The sequence below is a fragment of the Chiloscyllium plagiosum genome, unplaced genomic scaffold, assembly GCF_037043375.1.
Source record: "Chiloscyllium plagiosum isolate Xiang-an unplaced genomic scaffold, Cpla_swu_hap1 HiC_scaffold_2, whole genome shotgun sequence".
In the NCBI taxonomy this organism is placed as follows: Eukaryota; Metazoa; Chordata; class Chondrichthyes; order Orectolobiformes; family Hemiscylliidae; genus Chiloscyllium; species Chiloscyllium plagiosum.
This window is the reverse complement of record NW_028270140.1, coordinates 29,247,627-29,266,268: the sequence shown is the minus strand read 5'-3', so window position 1 is coordinate 29,266,268 and position 18,642 is coordinate 29,247,627. Positions and strand designations below refer to the sequence as shown.

The 18,642-nt window shown below is 42.3% G+C and overlaps 1 long non-coding RNA gene across 1 annotated transcript in view; it reads right to left on the bottom strand.

Moving 5' to 3' along the window:
* Positions 1 to 5,018: 5,018 nt before the first annotated feature.
* LOC148151839 (uncharacterized) overlaps positions 5,019 to 18,642 on the bottom strand; it is a 29,372-nt gene continuing 15,748 nt past the window's right edge. The window contains exons 2-3 of the long non-coding RNA XR_015759844.1: positions 16,645 to 16,774; positions 5,019 to 5,250 (exon numbers count right to left, since the gene is read on the bottom strand). This is a non-coding gene — a long non-coding RNA (uncharacterized LOC148151839). The remainder of the gene's footprint in view (positions 5,251 to 16,644; positions 16,775 to 18,642) is intronic.

The window sequence follows — 18,642 nt, the reverse complement described above, 5'->3', positions numbered from 1 at the left end:
AGGGATCAGGAAGAGAAATTCATTGGTCAGCTACTTGGCAGGAATAAGCTGGAAGAAGTAAAAGGCAGCTCACAGACCAAATGAACTTGGTATGAATATGAGATGAAATGAGAGAAAGATGTGAATTCAGAGGAGACAAGAGAGTAGAATTTTGAGTTTGAATGTGTCTGGTTAATTTTTTTTGTAGCTGAACAGTAGAAGCTAATACAGAATAGGGAATTACAAGCATGAGCCATGAGTCACTAACATATTGTAGCTTAATGAGTCACGGTATAATCGTTTTAAAATCAACCTGTTCAGAGAGATTGTTACACACCTCTGGAGGAGGTGGAACTTGAACCTATTTCTTCTGGATCAGAACTTGTGATACAACAAAAGCCCTCATTATGTAACACAACTATGTGGCAACAGTTCTCCCCTGGAAATTCTTCATTGCTTTTTGCTAATGAAACAAAAGTTCCTACTGTGAAAAAACTGGAATCTGTCATCAGGGGTCAATGTGTAACAAAGCAGGTTTTGACATGCTCAGCTTTGTAAATAGCTATTTTGTTTCTTCATTTCCTGTTAGTATGTATTTAATTAACTTTATCTTTGTTTCTTTAGATGTTTCCTCCATGCTTTTTAGGGGCACTTTAACCTCACACTATTCCTGAATTTGCTTAGGTGGGTGGTGTTCACATCAACTGCTAGAGAGTCTGCGAGGGCCCAGAACAACCAGGTCCCAGCATTCTGTGTCGGTTTACAGTGACTTTGTAAAGCAGCAAGAGCTGCATCAATCCAAACACAATCACTGACGCAATTTGCACAGAGCTAACTCCTTTACTGTGGAGTTCTCAGCTACTGGCCTCATTGGGACTTGCAAGTTGTGAGACTTGAATGCCGAGTGAAATGAGGCAGTGTGACTTCCATTGTTTATAAATAAGTTTGTATAGGGTATCCAAATCAAGGTCAGGTTACTTATAAGGGGGAATAAAATCTTTTTAATTTAAAATCCCACTTGAAGTTTGTTTACTTTATATCCTCTCACAGTATAAGTTAAATAACCTGTATTCACCTATATTATCAATTTCTACTAACATTTAGACATCTAGATCATGATTCTTCACACATATTTTCTCCCAATTAAGTTATTTTACAAACTTATTGTAATAACTGAGGGGAGGGTGACATTTGGTGCAACCTACTGATATGTTCAATTCTCCCCTTTTTGTGAAATCATGAACACAGTGTCTTGAATGAAAAGTATTACATATCTGAGTGTCTGCATGTCATACATCAATGAAAATTGAAAAGTGTGGCACTGGAAAAGCACAGCATGTCAGTCAGTATCCGAGGAGCAGGAGAGTTGACATTTCTGGAATGTGGAGGTCCGGGGGGTGTGGGGGGGGGGGGGGGGGGGGGGGTGCTGGAAGGGGGCTAAGAGATAAATAGGAAGGTGGGGGTAGAAGTGGGGGGAAGGTGGCCGGGAAGGCGATAGGTAGATGCAGGAGTGGGGTGATAGTGATAGGTCGGAGGGGAGGGCCCTCCACACACATGGCATCAACATCAGCTTCACCAGTTTTCTTATCTCCTCTCCCCCTACCTCATCCCAGATCCAACCCTCCAACTTGGTACCACCCTCTTGAACTGTCCTATCTATCCATCTTCCTTCCCACCTGTCTGCTCCACCCTCTCCTCCAACCTAACATTATCACCCCCCTCCTGTATCTATATATCACCTTCCAGTCACCTTCCCCCTACCTCCACATTTATCTCTCAGCCCCCTTCCTCTTCCCCCCAACCCCAACCCCCACATTCCGGATGAAGGTCTTATATCCAAAACGTTGACTCTCCTGCTTCTCGAATGCTGCCTACCCTGCTGTGCTTTTCAAGTGCCACACTTTTTGACTCTGATACTCCAGCATCTGCAGTCCTCACTTTCTCTCATACATCAATGAGAGCATAATTTGTTAAAACAATTATGACTGTGTATATGTATACAAGATACGTAAACTCTTGGATAAATCATTACATCTATTTGTTAGCTATTCCAGTAATGAGTTGATGTTTAGTGTGTTATGAAAATTACTCAAGAGTCTGTTATTAGTTTCGGGGCCCATCTATAAACATAACTGTACATTTCTTACCTTCCAATCCTTTCAATGTAATATTTTACACTTTGCACCCTTTAATCCCATAAAAGGTTGCACATGTCTTGAATTAGGCAAGTTTACTTCTATAAAATATCAATTATCATACAAATGTAACAATTTTAGAGCTAATAATTGCTGAAATATAGAGGTAAATGAAAATTTCTGGCAAAAAGTTGAATTTCACATAAGGGCAGATGGCACAATTACTCAGTTAGATCAGTGAAATAACTGCACAGAGGCCAGTATCCTGTCACCAAGTCACCCTTTAGTTATATGTGCACAGTACACTGGCTCTCACCAGCCAGCTCCAAGCCAGTCCCTTGACCAAGGAGACATTCTGAATCTCCTGATTTTTTTTTCTTTTATTAAACAGCACAGTTTACAAAACATCATTATGGACTACTCGAAACATCCTTAAGCAGGCAGCCCAGACCATAATTTTGCCATTTGTTTCGGTAAGTGTACAGTGAAAATTACCCGAAGAAAGTCAGCTAGGTTGACTACTAGATTTTTAACTGGAAATGTGTTGCTGGAAAAGCGCAGCAGGTCAGGCAGCATCCAGGGAACAGGAGAATCGACGTTTCGGGCATAAGCCCTTCTTCCTGAAGAAGGGCTTATGCCCGAAACGTCGATTCTCCTGTTCCCTGGATGCTGCCTGACCTGCTGCGCTTTTCCAGCAACACATTTCCAGCTCTGATCTCCAGCATCTGCAGACCTCACTTTCTCCTACTAGATTTTTAAACAGACAAACATTTAGTCACAAAATTACACAACTAAACACAAAGAACAGAATAAAGAACCTCTACAGAACTCAGTCCATCCAAAGTAGATTTATTTTTTCTGTTCTAAATATACCCAACAGTCCCAATAAGCAAACCCACCTTAAAAACCAGTATAAATGGAACACATGGTTGAAGTTAGAAGTGCAGAAAAAGAGAGAGAGAGAGAGTGTTTCCACACAGCTTACTATTGAACTTCCAACCAGTTCTAGACTGAACTAAACTGTTCAGTTAGAAAGCTGACCACTCCCCTTTCATTCTACAGGTCACTTTTAAAACATGTCCACTTTGGCCTGAAGTCTCATCCATTTACATAAAACAAAAATGCCTCTCAATACCCTTTAATCTCTGTACCAAACCAGACTAATCAGAACCGAGAGTGGTTTATTACCCCTCTGGAAAAACCAAGGACATTGTAACCTTGAGAAAAGGAACAGCTTTTAGAAAATAGAAACTAGCTTGGTGACACCATTAGCAGCTGCATACAGACAAACAGCTATTCATAAGGGAGAGGAGTGGCAAAGCCAGATCCCAAACCCTACTATTCAACCAGTTTTCAGGGAAATGAGGGCAAACCTCAAATCCCAATCTCGTGTTTATATCTGTCAGCCAGGGCTCCCCGAATGGCCCAGGCTAACAACCCCAATCAAGGACCTCACAGTCAATGCAATCCAGCTGACCCTAGTTAAACTGTACTGTTTAATAAAAGAAAAAAAACAGGAGATTCAGAAGGTCTCCTCGGTCAAGGGACTGGCTTGGAGCTGGCTGGTCAGAGCCAATGTACTGTGCATATATAACTAAAGGGTGGCTTGGTGACAGGATACTGGCCTCTGTGCAGTTATTTCACTGATCTGAGTAATTGTGCCATTTGCCCTTATGTGAAATTCAACTTTTTGCCAGAAATTTTCATTTACCTCTATATTTCAGCAATTATTAGCTCTAAAATTGTTACATTTGTATGATAATTGATAATTTGTTCACGCTATATATTAATGATCTGGATGAAGGGACTGGGGGCATTCTAGCGAAGTTTGCTGATGATACGAAGTTAGGTGGACAGGCAGGTAGTACTGAGGAAGTGGGGAGGCTGCAGAAGGATCTAGACAGTTTGGGAGAGTGGTCCAGGAAATGGCTGATGGAATTCAATGTGAGCAAATGCGAGATCCTGCACTTTGGAAAAAAGGATACAAGCATGGACTACTTTCTAAACGGTGTGAAAATTCATAAAGCCAAAGTACAAAGGGATCTGGGAGTGCTAGTCGAGGATTCTCTAAAGGTAAACATGCAGGTTGAGTCCGTGATTAAGAAAGCGAATGCAATGTTGTCATTTATCTCAAGAGGGTTGGAATATAAAAGCACCGTTGTGCTACTGAAACTTTATAAAGCTCTGGTTAGGCCCCATTTGGAGTACTGTGTCCAATTTTGGTCCCCACACCTCAGGAAGGACATACTGGCACTGGAGCGTGTGCAGCGGAGATTCACACGGATGATCCCTGGAATGGTAGGTCTAACATACGAGGAACGGCTGAGGATCCTGGGATTTGTATTCAATGGAGTTTAGAAGATTAAGGGGAGATCTAATAGAAACTTACAAGATAATACATGGCTTGGAAAGGGTGGACACTAGGAAATTGTTTCCATTAGGCAAGGAGACTAGGACCCGTGGACACAGCCTTAGAATTAGAGGGGGTAAATTCAGAACAGAAATGCGGAGACATTTCTTCAGCCAGAGAGTGGTGGGCCTGTGGAATTCATTGCCATGGAGTGCAGTGGAGGCCAGGACGCTAAATGTCTTCAAGGCAAGGATTGATATATTCTTGATGTCACAAGGAATTAAGGGCTACAGGGAGAATGCGGGTAAGTGGAGTTGAAATGCCCATCAGCCATGATTGAATGGTGGAGTGGACTCGATGGGCCAAATGGCCTTACTTCCACTCCTAAGTCTTATGGTCTTATGGTCTAACCACAACAGTCAGCAACCATATTCACAATCTTGCCTTTACTGCTTTGTTATAAAGCCTTTGAAGTATAACAAATTTGTGAGAAATTCTGTACAAACAATAACAACATTAAACAAAAAAAGATAGCTTTTCAGTATTTCGCAGCACAGACCCTCATCCAACTTTATTTCTTCTTGGAGTGAAATACAGATGAATCAAGGTGAAATCAAGATAAAAGCAACAAATGACGATGGTCAATAGTGATGGTGCAGCATTTGGTGGAAGTTGGTATTTTTAAAAGATAGTGATCCAGAAACTTGATTGAGCAGCATCTATTTCAGACTGCATGTACATTCTCGTTCCAAAATATCCTGGTCACCATGATACAAGGACACTCATCTGAAATGGAACACAGAACATAGAACAGTACAGTACAGGAACAGGGTCTTGAGCCCACCATGTCTGTGCTAGCCATAATGCTATTCTAAACTAATCCCATCTGCCTGTACACAGTTCGTATATCTTTACTTTCTACTTGTTTATGTGCCTGTCCTCATGCCTCTTAAACTTTGCTATCATATCTGCTTCTCCTACCTCTCCTGACAATGCAATTACTTACTAACTCTATGTAAAAAATGTTCTCACATATCTCCTTTAAACTTTCCCCTCTCACCTTAAACCTACGCCCTCTAGTATTTAACACTTCCATCCTGGGAAAGAGACTCCAACTATCCACCCTATCCTTGCCCCTCAGAATTTTATATATTTCTATCAGGTAGCATTGGATAACTTGCCCATACAAATTAGCACTTGAAACCTTTTCCAAATTGAATTACAATATGCCAGTGATTTCATGTACAATATTTGTGTTAAAAACACATAGGGAGAATGAGAGTTGCGGTAACCTTAATTATAGAGTCATAGAGATGTACAGCACGGAAACAGACCCTTTAGTTCAACCTGTCCATGCCGACTAGATATCCCAACCCAATCTAGTCCCACCTGCCAGCACCCGGCCCATATCCCTCCAAATCCTTCCTATTCATATCCCATCCAAATGCCTTTTAAATGTTGCCATTGTACCAGCCTTCATCATTTCCTCTGGTAGCTCATTCCATACATTTATCACCACTGCACGAAAAAGTTGCCCCTTAGGTCTCTTTTATATCCTTCCCTTCTCACCCTCAACATATGCCCTCTAGTTCTGGACTCCCCCCCGCCCACCCCAGGGAAAAGACTTTGTCTATTTATCCTATTCATGCCACTCATAATTTTGTAAACCTCTATAAGGTCACCCATCAGCCTCCTCCCTGTATTCCATGAGATCTAACCTTGCTAATCAGTCTCCCATGGGGAACCTTGCCGATCACCTTACTGAAGTCCATATAGATCACATCTACTGCTCAGCCCTCATCAATCCTCTTTGTTACTTCTTCAAAAAACTCAAACAGGGTTGTGAGACGTGATTTCCCATGCACAATGCCATGTCGACTATCCCTAATCAGTCCTTGCCTTTCCAAATACATGTACATCCTGTCCCTCAGGATTCCCTCCAACAACTTGCCCACCACTGACGTCAGGCTCACTGGTCTATATTTCCCTCAGGGAAATATTTTAGAGATATATTTCCCACCCCACCCATTTCCGCCTTCCGCAAAGACCGTTCCCTCCATGACTAGCTGGTCAGGTCCACGCCCCTCAACAACCCACCCTCCCATCCTGGCACCTTCCTTGCCACCGCAGGAATTGCAAAACCTGCGCCCACACCTCCTCCCTCATCTGCATCTAAGGCCCCAAAGGAGCCTTCCACATCCATCAAAGTTTTACCTGCCCATCCACCAATATCATTTATTGTATCCGTTGCTCCCAATGCGGTCTCCTCTACATTGGGGAGACTGGACGCCGCCTAGCAGAGAGCATTAGGGAACATCTTTGGGACACCCGCACCAATCAACCACACTGCCCTGTGGCCCAACATTTCAACTCCCCCTCCCACTCAGCTGAGGACATGGAGGTTCTGGGCCTCCTTCACCGCCGCTCCCTCACCACCCGACGCCTGGAGGAAGAATGCCTCATCTTCCGCCTCGGAACACTTCAACCCCAGGGCATCAATGTAGACTTCACCAGTTTCCTCATTTCCCCTTCCCCCACCTCACTCCAGCTCCAAACTTCCAGCTCAGCACTGTCCCCATGACCTGTCCTATCTGCCTATCTTCTTTTCCACCTATCCACTCCACCCTCCTCTCTAACCTATCACCTTCATCCCACTCCCATCCACCCTTTGTACACTTTGCTACCTTTCCCCCACCCTCCTCCCTGACCTATCACTTTCATCCCCACCCCCACTCACCTATTGTACTCTTTGCTACTTTCTCCCCACCCCCACCGTCCTCTCATTTATCTCTCCACCCTTCAGGCTCTCTGCCTGTATTCGTGATGAAGGGCTTTTGCCCGAAACATCAATTTTCCTGCTCCTCGGATGCTGCCTGAACTGCTGTGCTTTTCCAGCACCACTCTACTCCAGAATCTGGTTTCCAGCATCTGCAGTCATTGTTTTTACCTGGTCTATATTTCCCTGGCTTGTCCTTACCACTCTTCTTAAACAATGGTACCACGTAAGCCAACCTCCAGTCTTCCTGCTTAACTTCAAAGATTTTGAAGTATAGTAAGCATATCAGTAAAAACCACAAAATGTTTTTCTTGACTTGTTTTTCATTATACTTAAAGTGTCAAATAATTTCTCAACCTCATGTTAGATTGAGGTCTGACCACAAAAATAATTTTGTACTCTCTGTCAAAAAAAATACAAGAACTTTTTCCAATGAAAGCTCCAAAACAAAACCAATTTACTGAACAATTGGCTAAAGAACCAAAGAAGACATAGTGAAACTCCTTTGTATGTGGCATGTGCTTATCATCTGGAATGGTAGCTGAGAACTTGATGGAGACAAATTTAATTGTGGCTATGAAGAAAGGAGTTGAATAAACACTTGAAGGAAAAGAAATGTAGTGCTGTATGAAACGTGTTGAGTGGGAAATGAACAAAAGCTTTCTTATATAAAGCCAGAAAAGTCTTGATGGGCCAAACAGCTCTTTTTGTGCAGTAACCATTGTCCAATTCTATTCTATAACTCTGTCCATACTAATGAGGCACTAATATGGGTGCATTTTCTGCTATTGAAGATGAAGCTTAGATAACACAAGTTAATTGAACCAAAGATGAGGAGCCTATAGTGAGAATACAGCTTTACATCATATGGAGTATTGACCAGAAAATAAACCATGAGGGCCTGTCTTATCTGAATTATTTGGTGTTAAATCATTGATTACAAAGAAAAAATGACTTTGATTTACATATTGTCTTTTCATGTAAGTCAGGAATACTTCAAATGGTTCAGACTGAACTATTCTGTCGTGAGTGTTGTCGTTATAGGCTTTATTGCTATCTTTCTTGGTCCATCAGGTTTACTCTGGATATCAATAACTCAAGTCAGAGCTCACAATGGGATATATTCAATTGTTCTTTATTAAAGTAGGGTACACATTGATATAATCATACCTGACAAGCTTACCAGTAAAATTATTACAATTATAAGTCACCTGTTTTCTATGAACTTCTCCAAAGATCAGACTGAAATAGGTGATCGGCCTGCTCCAATGCAGTCTACAGCCACTGGTCAACTGACTCCCATCCTCAAGATTTTGATCTGAGGCTCATTTTCTTATTTTGCTTTATCCATGCAAGTAGCCTGGGTGGTCAAACCTTGATACTGTCCAGTCTTCAGTGAGTGATCAGTTTGATTGATACAAGACTGTAATGTTTTCCTCTGTCCAGTTACTCATTCATTCATTAAGTCAACTGCTTGTTTTTAATGAAAGGAGGCCTACCTCTTAGTCTTAACAAAGCTTGATCTTAGGCCAGCTTGTTCAGGCTGTTTGTAAAAACGATTTCATCCAATCAACAGAATAATATTTACACATCTCAATTCTGTTCAAACCCACTTTGTTTTGCTGACAAATGGTCATCACACATATAGTGCACTGAATTTGGTTTAAATAGGAACTTCAGTCAGGCACACAATGTCATGAGTTAAACACTTAAAGTAAACATATTCCTTCAGAGAAGACTGAAAACACCTAAGACATAGCTCAGTGATGTTGTAATGATTTTGTCACTATCTGATTGACCGTTCCATAATGCAAGCTTCAAATGTTTACTTTCTCATTTCAGCTAACCCAGCAAATTTAGGATTACTCTGTACATTACGTGGACACTGTGATTTTGGTCATTGAATCTTGATTACGTTTTTCAAGACTGGAGTATCTTGCTAAAATAAGTTATGTTGCTGCTTGTTTTTTTTTCAGTATTTACAATCAAATCTGTAATTCTTAAAGGTTAAAAAATTTTCCCATACACTGAAAGTCAGAAGTCACATGACACCAGGTCATAGTCCCACAAACAGCTCCTTATTCAGATGAAGTGGAGGGAAGCACACAAACACAGAATATATCAGCAGAGAGATAATGGCAAAATAATTTGAGGTAATTAAGACTGTCAACAGGTAAGTACAATGGTGTGAGTGGAGTGTTGACAGGATGAAAAACAAGTCTTTGCAGGTAATCAAAAGTGTCAAATGATGTGAATAAAGTGTCAACAGCTGAATAGCAAGTGAAGGGATGACCGATGAACCAATTAAGGCAGAAGGATAATTACAAATAATCAAAAATAAACTGGTGCTAGAGATAAACCAAATGGCTGGAATAATATAAGTTTATAGGTCATCCCTTTACTTGTTATTCAAATATTGACACTTTACTTACACCCTTTGAGACTTTCGATCACTGGCAAAGACTTTTTATGCAGCTTCTCAACACTGCACTCACACCATTTGTACTTATCTGTTGACACTTTTAATTACCTGGAATTATCTTACTATTATCTCTCTTCCAATATATTCTATGCCTGTGTGCATCCTTCCACTTCACCTGACAAAGAAGCAACACTCCAAAACCTTTAGATTTCAAATAAAACTGTTGAACTTGAAACAGAGAGTGAGTGCTACTGAATGTATGGCTGCAGAGCTGGTATAGGAGGGAGGGCTTCTAATAAATGGATCATTGGGATACCTTCTGGGGAAGATCGGACCTGTACAAGGAGGATGGGTTATACCTGAACTGGAGGGGTAACCAATATACTGGGCAGGAAGTTTGCTAAATCTCTTTGGGAGGGTTTAAACTAGTTTGGCAGGGGGATGGGAATCGGAACTATGAATCAGAGGATGAGTTCGCAGGCAGATACTTTGTGCAGAGAGTCTATGAGGAAGGATAGACAGTATTTAGGGCAAAGTTGCAATCAGTGTGATGGGTTGAAGTGTGTCTATTTTAATAAAAGAAGTGTCAGGAATATAAACTTAGAGCATGGATCAGTACTTGGAGCTACGATGTTGTGGCTATTACAGAGACTTGGATATCATGGGGGCAGGAATGGTTGTTGGATGTTTTGGGGTTTGGATGTTTCAAAAAGAATAGGGAGGGAGGTAAAAGTGGTAGGGGAGTGACATTGCTAATCAGGGATAGTATAACAGCTGCAGAAAGGGAGGTCATCAAGGAGGGTCTGTCTACTGAGTCATTGTGTGTGGAAGTTAGAAACAGGAAAGCAGCAGTCGCTTTATTTGGAGTTTTCTGTAGAACCACCAACACCCCCCCGCCCCCCTCACAATAGTAACAGAGACATGAAGAAATAGATTGGAGGGCAGAACTTGGAAAGGTGCAGAAGTTACAGGGTTGTTGTAGGTGTAGGTAGGTGGAGTGAATGCTGGATGACAAGAGAAATTGAGGTTTTGGTTAAATAAAGAAAGAAGCATATGTAGGTATAGACAGCAGAGATTGAATGAATCCTTACAAGAGTATAAAGACAGCAAGCAGGAGTATATGTAAGAGAGGAATCAAGAGGTCAAAAACGGGACATGGGATAACTTTGGCAAATAGGGTTAAGGAGAATCCAAAGGGATTTTACAAATATATTAAGGATAAAACGGTAACCAGGGAGAGAAGAGGGTCCCTCAAACATCAGCAAGGCAGCCTACATGGGGTACAACAGGAGATGGGGGAAGATACTAAATGAGTATTTTGCATTAGTGTTTACTGTAGAGAAGAAAATGCAAGATATAGAATGTAGAGAAACAGATGGTGACATCTTGAAAAATGTCTATATCACAGAGGAGGAGGTGCTGGATATCTTAAAATGCATAAAAGTGGATAAATGCTCAGGACCTGATTTCAAGTGTACCACAGAACTCTGTGGGAACCTAGGGAAGTGATTGCTGGGCCCCATGATGAGATATTTGTATTATCAATAGCCACAGGTGAGGTGCCAGAATACTGGAGGTGCCATTATTTAAGAAAGGTGGTAAGGAAACGCTAGGGAACTACAGACTGGTGAGCCGGCCATCGGTGGTGGGAAAGTTATTGGAGGGAATCCTGAGGGAACAGAATGTACACGCATTTGGAAAGGTAAGGACCTAGTTACGGACTCCCCACCCCAGGGAAAATACTTTGTCCATTTATTCTATCCATGCCCCTCATAATTTTTTACACCTCTATGAAGTCACCCCTCAGCCTCCGACGATCCAGAGAAAACAGCCCCAGCCTGTTCAGCCTCTCCCATAGCTCAAATCCTCCAACCCTGGCAACTTACTTGTAAATCTTTTCTGAACCCTTTCAAATTTCACTACATCTTTCCAGTAGGAAGGAGACCAGAATTGCACGCAATATTCCAACAGTGGCCTAACCAATGTCCTGTACAGCCGCAACATGACCTCCAAATTCCTGTACACAATATTCTGACTAATAAAAGAAAGCATACCAAATGCCACCTTCACTATCCTATCTACCTGCGACTCCACTTTCAAGGAGCTATGAACCTACACTCCAAGATCTCCTTGTTCAGCAACACTCTCTAGGACCTTATCATTAAGTGTATAAGTCCTGCTAAGACTTGCTTTCCCAAAATGCAGCACCTCACATTTATCTGAATTAAACTCCGTCTGCCATTTCTTGGCCCATTGGTCCAACTGATCAAGCTCCTGTTGTAATCTGAGGTAACCTTCTTCGCTGTCCACTACACCTCCAATTTTGGTTCATCAGCAAACTTACGAACTATACCTCTTATGCTCGCATCCAAATCATTTATGTAAATGGCAAAAAGTAGAGGACCCAGCGCCGATCCTGGTGGCACTCCACTGGTCACAGGCCTCCAGTCTGAAAAACAACCCTCCACCACCAACTTCTGTCTTCTACCTTTTGAGCCAGTTCTGTATCCAAATGGCTAGCTCTCCCTTTATTCCGTGAGATCTAACCTTGTTAACCAGTCTCCCATGTGGAACCTTCGAACGCCTTACTGAAGTCTATATAGATCACATCTACCACTCTACCCTCATAAATCCACTTTGTTACTTCTTCAAAAAATGCAAGTGGTGGAGGCTAGTACAATTACAACATTGAAAAGTGATCTGGATGGGTAAATGAATAGAAAGGATTTAGAGGGATATGGAAGAAAGTGAGGGCTGCAGATGCTGGAGATCAGAGCTGAAAATGTGTTGCTGGAAAAGCGCAGCAGGTCAGGCAGCATCCAAGGAACAGGAGAATCGACGTTTCGGGCATAAGCCCTTCTTCAGGAATGAGGAAAGTGTGTCCAGCAGGCTAATATAAAAGGTAGGGAGGAGGGACTTGGGGGAGGGGCTTTGGAAATGCGATAGGTGAAGGGAGGTCAAGGTGAGGGTGATAGGCCGGAGTGGGGTGGGGGCGGAGAGGTCAGGAAGATGATTGCAGGTTAGGAAGGCGGTGCGAGTTCGAGGGATTTGACTGAGACAAGGTGGGGGGAAGGGAAATGAGGAAACTGGAGAAATCTGAGTTCATCCTTTGTGGTTGGAGGGTTCCCAGGCAGAGGATGAGGAATGCTGATAGGGGAGGGGAGGAAAATATATCACTGGTGGTGGGGTCCGTTTGGAGGTGGCGGAAATGACGGCGGATGATACGTTGTACATGGAGGTTGGTGGGGTGGTAGGTGAGGACCAGTGGGGTTCTATCCTGGTGGCGGTTGGAGGGGTGGGGCTCAATGGCGGAGGAGCGGGAAGTGGAAGAGATGCGGTGGAGGGCATTGTCGACTACGTATGGCGGGAAATTGCGGTCCTTGAAGAAGGAGGCCATCTGGGTTGTACGGTTTTGGAACTGGTCCTCCTGGGAGCAGATGGGGTGGAGACGAAGGAATTGGGAATATGGGATGGCGTTTTTACAGGGGGCAGAGTGGGAGGAGGTGTAGTAGATGTCTGTGTTGATTCGGTCACCCGAGATAGAAATGGAAGATAAGGCGTTGGGGACCGGGGAAGCGAAAATCATGGAGGAGGTGGAGGGCGTGGGTGGTGTCCCGAATGTAGGTGGGGAGTTGTTGGACTAAGGGGGACAGGACCGTGTCGAGGTATGCAGAGATGAGTTCGGTGGGGCAGGAGCAGGCTGAGACAATAGGTTGGCCGGGACAGTCAGGTTTGTGGATTTTGGGCAGGAGGTAGAAACGGGCGGTGCGGGGTAGTGGGACTATGAGGTTGGAGGCGGTGGATGGGAGATGGGCCACATTTAGAGGGATATGGGCCAAGTGCTGGCAGATGGGATTAGGTTAGGTTAGGATATCTGGTCGGCATGGATGAATTACAATGAAGGGTCTGTTTCCGTGCTGTAAATCTCTATGACTATACTGTCATGGGTGACTTCAATTTCCCTAATATTGATCAGAACCTCCTTAGTACAAATAGTTTGGAGGGATCAGACTTTGTCAGGTGTGTCCAGGAAGGATTCCAAACTCAATATGCAGATAGGCTGACTAGAGGGGAGGCCATATTGGATTTGGTGCTTGGCAATGAATCACGTCAGGTGTCAGATCTCTCACTGGAAGATCATTTCAATGACTGTGATTATAGCTCCCTTACCTTTTACTCCAGTCAATGAGAGGGATAGGAGTTAACGGTATGGGAAGGTATTTAATTGGGGGAGGGGGAATTAGAATGCTCTTAGGCAGGAACTGTGGAGCATAAATCGGGAACAAATATTCTTGAGAAAATGTACGACGAGAAAAATGGAGAGATTGTTTGTTTAGGGAGCACTTGCTGTGAGTCCTGAATACGTTTGTCCCACTGAAGCAAGGAAGAGATGGTAGTGTGAAGGAACCTTGGATGACAGGAGATGTGGAACATCTAGTCAAGATGAAGAAGGAAGCTTACTTAAGTTTGAGGAAACAAGGATCAGACAGGGCTCTAAAGTGTTACATGGTAGCCAGGAAGGAACTGAAGCATGGATTTAGAAGAGCTAGAAGGGGGCATGAAAATGCCTTAGCAGGTAGGATTAAGGAGAACTAAGACATTCTACACTTATGTGAGGAAGAAGAGGATGGCCAGAGTGAGGTTAGGGCTGATCAGAGATAGTGGAGGGAACTTGTGCCTGGAATCAGAGGAAATAGATGAGATCCTTAATGAATATTTTGCTTCAGTATTCACTACTGAGAGGGACCCTGTCGTCTGTGAGAACATGTGAAACAGGCTGATACGCTCAAACAGATTGATGTTAAGAAGGAGGATGTGCTGGAAATTTTGAAAAACATTTGGATAGATACGTCCCCTGGGCCAGATGGGATATAACCAAGGTTCCTACAGAAAGTGAGGGAAGAGATTGTTGTGACATTGTCAATGATCTTTGCGTCCTGACTGTACATTGAAGTAATACCAGATGATTGAAGGGTGGCAAATGTTATTCCCTTGTTCAAGAAAGGGAATAAGGATAGCTCTTGGAATTAAAGATCAATCAGGCTTACTTCAGTGGTGGGAAAATTATTGGAGAGGATTCTAAGAGATAAGATTTATGATTATTTAGAGAAGCATAGCTTGATTAGAGATAGTCAGTATGGCTTTGTGAGGGGCAGTTCATACCTCACAAGCCTCATTGAATTCTTTGAAGATGTGACAAATACATTGATGAAGGCAGAGCAGTGGATGTGGTGTATATTTTCTTTAGCAAGGCATTTGATCAGGTTTCCCATGGCTGGCTCATTCAGAAAGTAAGAAGGCATTGAATAAAGGGAAATTTGGCTGTCTGGATACTGAACTGACTGGCCCATAGAAGAAAGAGGGTAGTAGTTGATGGAGAATATTCAATCTGGAGCTCAGTGACCAGTAGTGTTCCGCAGACATCTGTTCTGGGATCTCTGCTCTTCTTGATTTTTGTAAATGACTTACATGAAGAAGTGGAAGGGTGGGTTAGTAAGTTTGCTGATGATGAGAAGGTTGCTGGAGTTGTGGATAGTGTGGAGGTCTGTTGTTGATTGCAATGGGACATTGACAGAACACAGTGCTGGGCTGAGAAGTGGCAGATGGAGTTCAACCTGGAAAAGTGTGAAGTGATTCATTTTGGATGGTCGACTTTGAATGCAGATTACAGGGCTAAAGACAGGATTCTTGACAGTGTGGAGGAACAGAGGGATCTTGGATTCCACATCCATTGATCCCTCAAAGTTGCAACTAAAGTTGATAAGGTTGTTAAGAAAGCATTTGGTGTGTTGGCTTTCATTAGCAGGGGGATTAAGTTTAAAAGTAGCGAGGGGATGCTGCAGCTCTCTTAAAGCCCTGGTTAGACCACACTTGGAATATTGTGTTCAGCTCTAGTCGCCTCATCATAGGAAGGATGTGGAAGTTTTAGAGAGGATGCAGAGGAGATTTACCAGGATGCTGCCTGGACTGGAGGAGAGGTCTTAAGAAGAAAGGTTGAAGAAGCGAGGGCTTTTCTCATTGGAGTGAAGAAGGATGAGAGGTGACTTAGTAGAGTTGTACAAGATGATGAAAGGCATAGATAGAGAGGATAGCCAGAGACTTTTCCCAAGTGTGGAAATGAGGGGGCATAATTTTAGGGTGATTGGAGGACGGTTTAGATAGGTTCTTTACACAGAGAGTGGTGGGTGCGTGGAATGCACTGCCTGCGGTAGTGGTAGAGTCAGATACATCAGGGACACTTAAGTGACACTTGGATAAGCACATGGATGATAGTAAAATGAAGGATATGTAAGTTAGTTTGAGCTTAGAGTAGGATAAAAGGTTGTCACAGCATCGAGGGCCAAAGGGCCTGTACTGTACTGTACTCTTCTATGTTTAAAATAACCTGGTGTCATGTGACTTCTGACTCTGTTTACCCCAGTCCAACACTGGCACCTGCAAATTATAGTCTTTTAAACAAATGTCCTTGTTTTTTAAATAGCAGATTGTTTTTAGAATAAAATTATTCCATTGTATTCTTTTCTCTGTTCTGAATGTTGTATGAAAATATGTCATCAGAATGTTATAAACACAGGCAAAAGTGAGTACTGCAGATGCTAGAGATTAGAGTCCAGAGTGTGGTGCTGGAAAAGCACAGCAGGTCAGGCAGCATCCGAGGAGCAGGAGAATCGACGTTTCGAGCATAAGATTCCTGATGAAGAGTTTTTGCCCGAAACGTCGATTTTCCTGCTCCTCAGATGCTGCCTGACCTACTGTGCTTTACCAGTACCACACACTTGACTGTTACATGCACAGCCAGGGTTTTATTGATCTTTTTCTGTTTAGACCTTCCTCTTTGGAATTTCTACTATTCCTTTTAAATTGTATTTTCTTCTCTTGTTAGCTTTCCTCCTCTCACTCTAGGTCTGATTGTTAGAACGTGTCCAGAAGTAGACTGTTCTGACTCGTACAATAATGGTTCCCTCCCAATGGTGTGACTTACCTTTGTAACCATTCCCACAGGATATAGCAACATTGTAGTTACATCATGAGTAGTCCAGAATTCTGATAATCCGGAGGCATGAGTGCAAATTCCATTTTAGCAGATGGGCTATTTTGAGAATAAATAAACTCTGGAATGAAAATAAACAGTATCAGAATTGGTGACATTACCAAACTGTGGTAGAAGCTCATCTGGTTCACAAATATTCTTAAGTACCACTGTGACAACTTAGTACCACCTTCTTAAGGACAACTGGAGATGGACAATAAATGTTGCTCTTAGTGATACCCACATGCTTTGAATGATTAAATAAAAGTAATGTCTCAGTTTAAAGAATACACTGTCAGAGGAGTCCTAGATGCATTCCTGCTACTCAGATTTCACTTGCATATGTCACCAATAACAGAATATCTGTTATACTGCTAACTTAGCTTATCATGGAGGCTTATTTGTACTAGATATCTGATAATTTGCCATTACTTGGACATTTTGAGACTTCTATAAAAAGTAAAAGTTTACTTTTAAAAGAACATTTAGTCAGAAGCAGTGTAATCTTAGTGGAATATTATTTTCTTGTACAATATACACAGAACAGAAACTTACTCAAATTATTTTGAATCAATATTCTGAGTTTTATTTGATTTTGTTTCTGCTACAGCCAACTGCTTTTTATTTGTCTATTATGTGAAGCCAATTTATCCACATTGCTTACAAGTATTGTGTACAATTTTCCTTGTACTAGTGTTGTGTGAATAATGACAAGAAAGGGAGGAAAATTCAGTGACAATTATAGCATCAGATTTTTGACGTTGAGAAAAATTTTCCTATTTTTCATTTGAGTCTTAAATAGTGACTTCAAAGCTTTGCTATTGAGTGGTGACTGTCTTATTTTCATTTCATTGCATCTTATTGTGGCCCCAACTTGTCTTATTGAAAGGCGACTTGCAATTCTCCTCTCCTCCACTGAGAAACGAGGTGAAATTTTCGACATGTAAATCGGCTCAGTAACTGGTAGATGCTTGACCAATTATCCTGCAACTATTTCTTCAGAATATTCCCACATACTCCATACCCATCATCCTTCTTAATTCTTCATCCACACAAGTTAGCAACAGCAAACCACCACCCTCACTATCTCATCATGTTTGCTCTTCAACCAACTCAGACAATACTTCAGCATTTAACACTTTACTAAGGGGCTCAGGGGCACCCATGACTTTGACAGGAAACTTTGCGAACAAGGATGTATATGCATCTCATTTATCCAGGATGGTTTTGTGCCTATCTGGACACTCACATCTCCTTTCCTGGTACACCCTCACTATAATGCTTATTTAGAAGCTCCAACTCGCTATATTCTTCCCATTGCTTTTTTAGCACATATTTACTGACTTCAGCACAGAGTTAAGGGGCTGCTAACCTTTGTGTAGGTGACATTGCTTTCTTATCAGACAGGACCTTGAGTGCTCAGTTAGAGGCTGCCAGCGTTGTTGGTGTGCATTACCTATTAGCATAATGGCGAAGGAAGCAGCTCGTGACGCTGAGAAGCATCGAACAGTCAATCTATCAATCAGACAGAGATAGATATCGGCAACATATTGTTAACATCAGACCAGCAGCTTACACAGCAAGCACACTGTATGTGCATTAGGCAAAAGTGAAAGTCATGGGAGCTGTCCTCAATGAGGTGAAGGGGTACTACGGTCAGTGAGAGAAGCAGTCCTTGCTTAGTGTAAAGGACACGTGTAACTTGTTGTTTTTGGTTTTGATCTTTTGTGTTGCTGAATAAATGTCTTATTATCCTTGATATTGTACACTTGATAACTTTGGGCTATCCCACGTGAAAGTATTCACACATAACAAGTCCTGCTGACCTTTAGGAAAATCAGCAACAGTCAGTGAGACAGTGCTAAGGTTGTGTAGCTCTTAAGGCATGGTGAGGATATCACCTCCAAATGTTGTGTAGTAAAATACCTTGTGATAGCGAGTAGGTTGAGA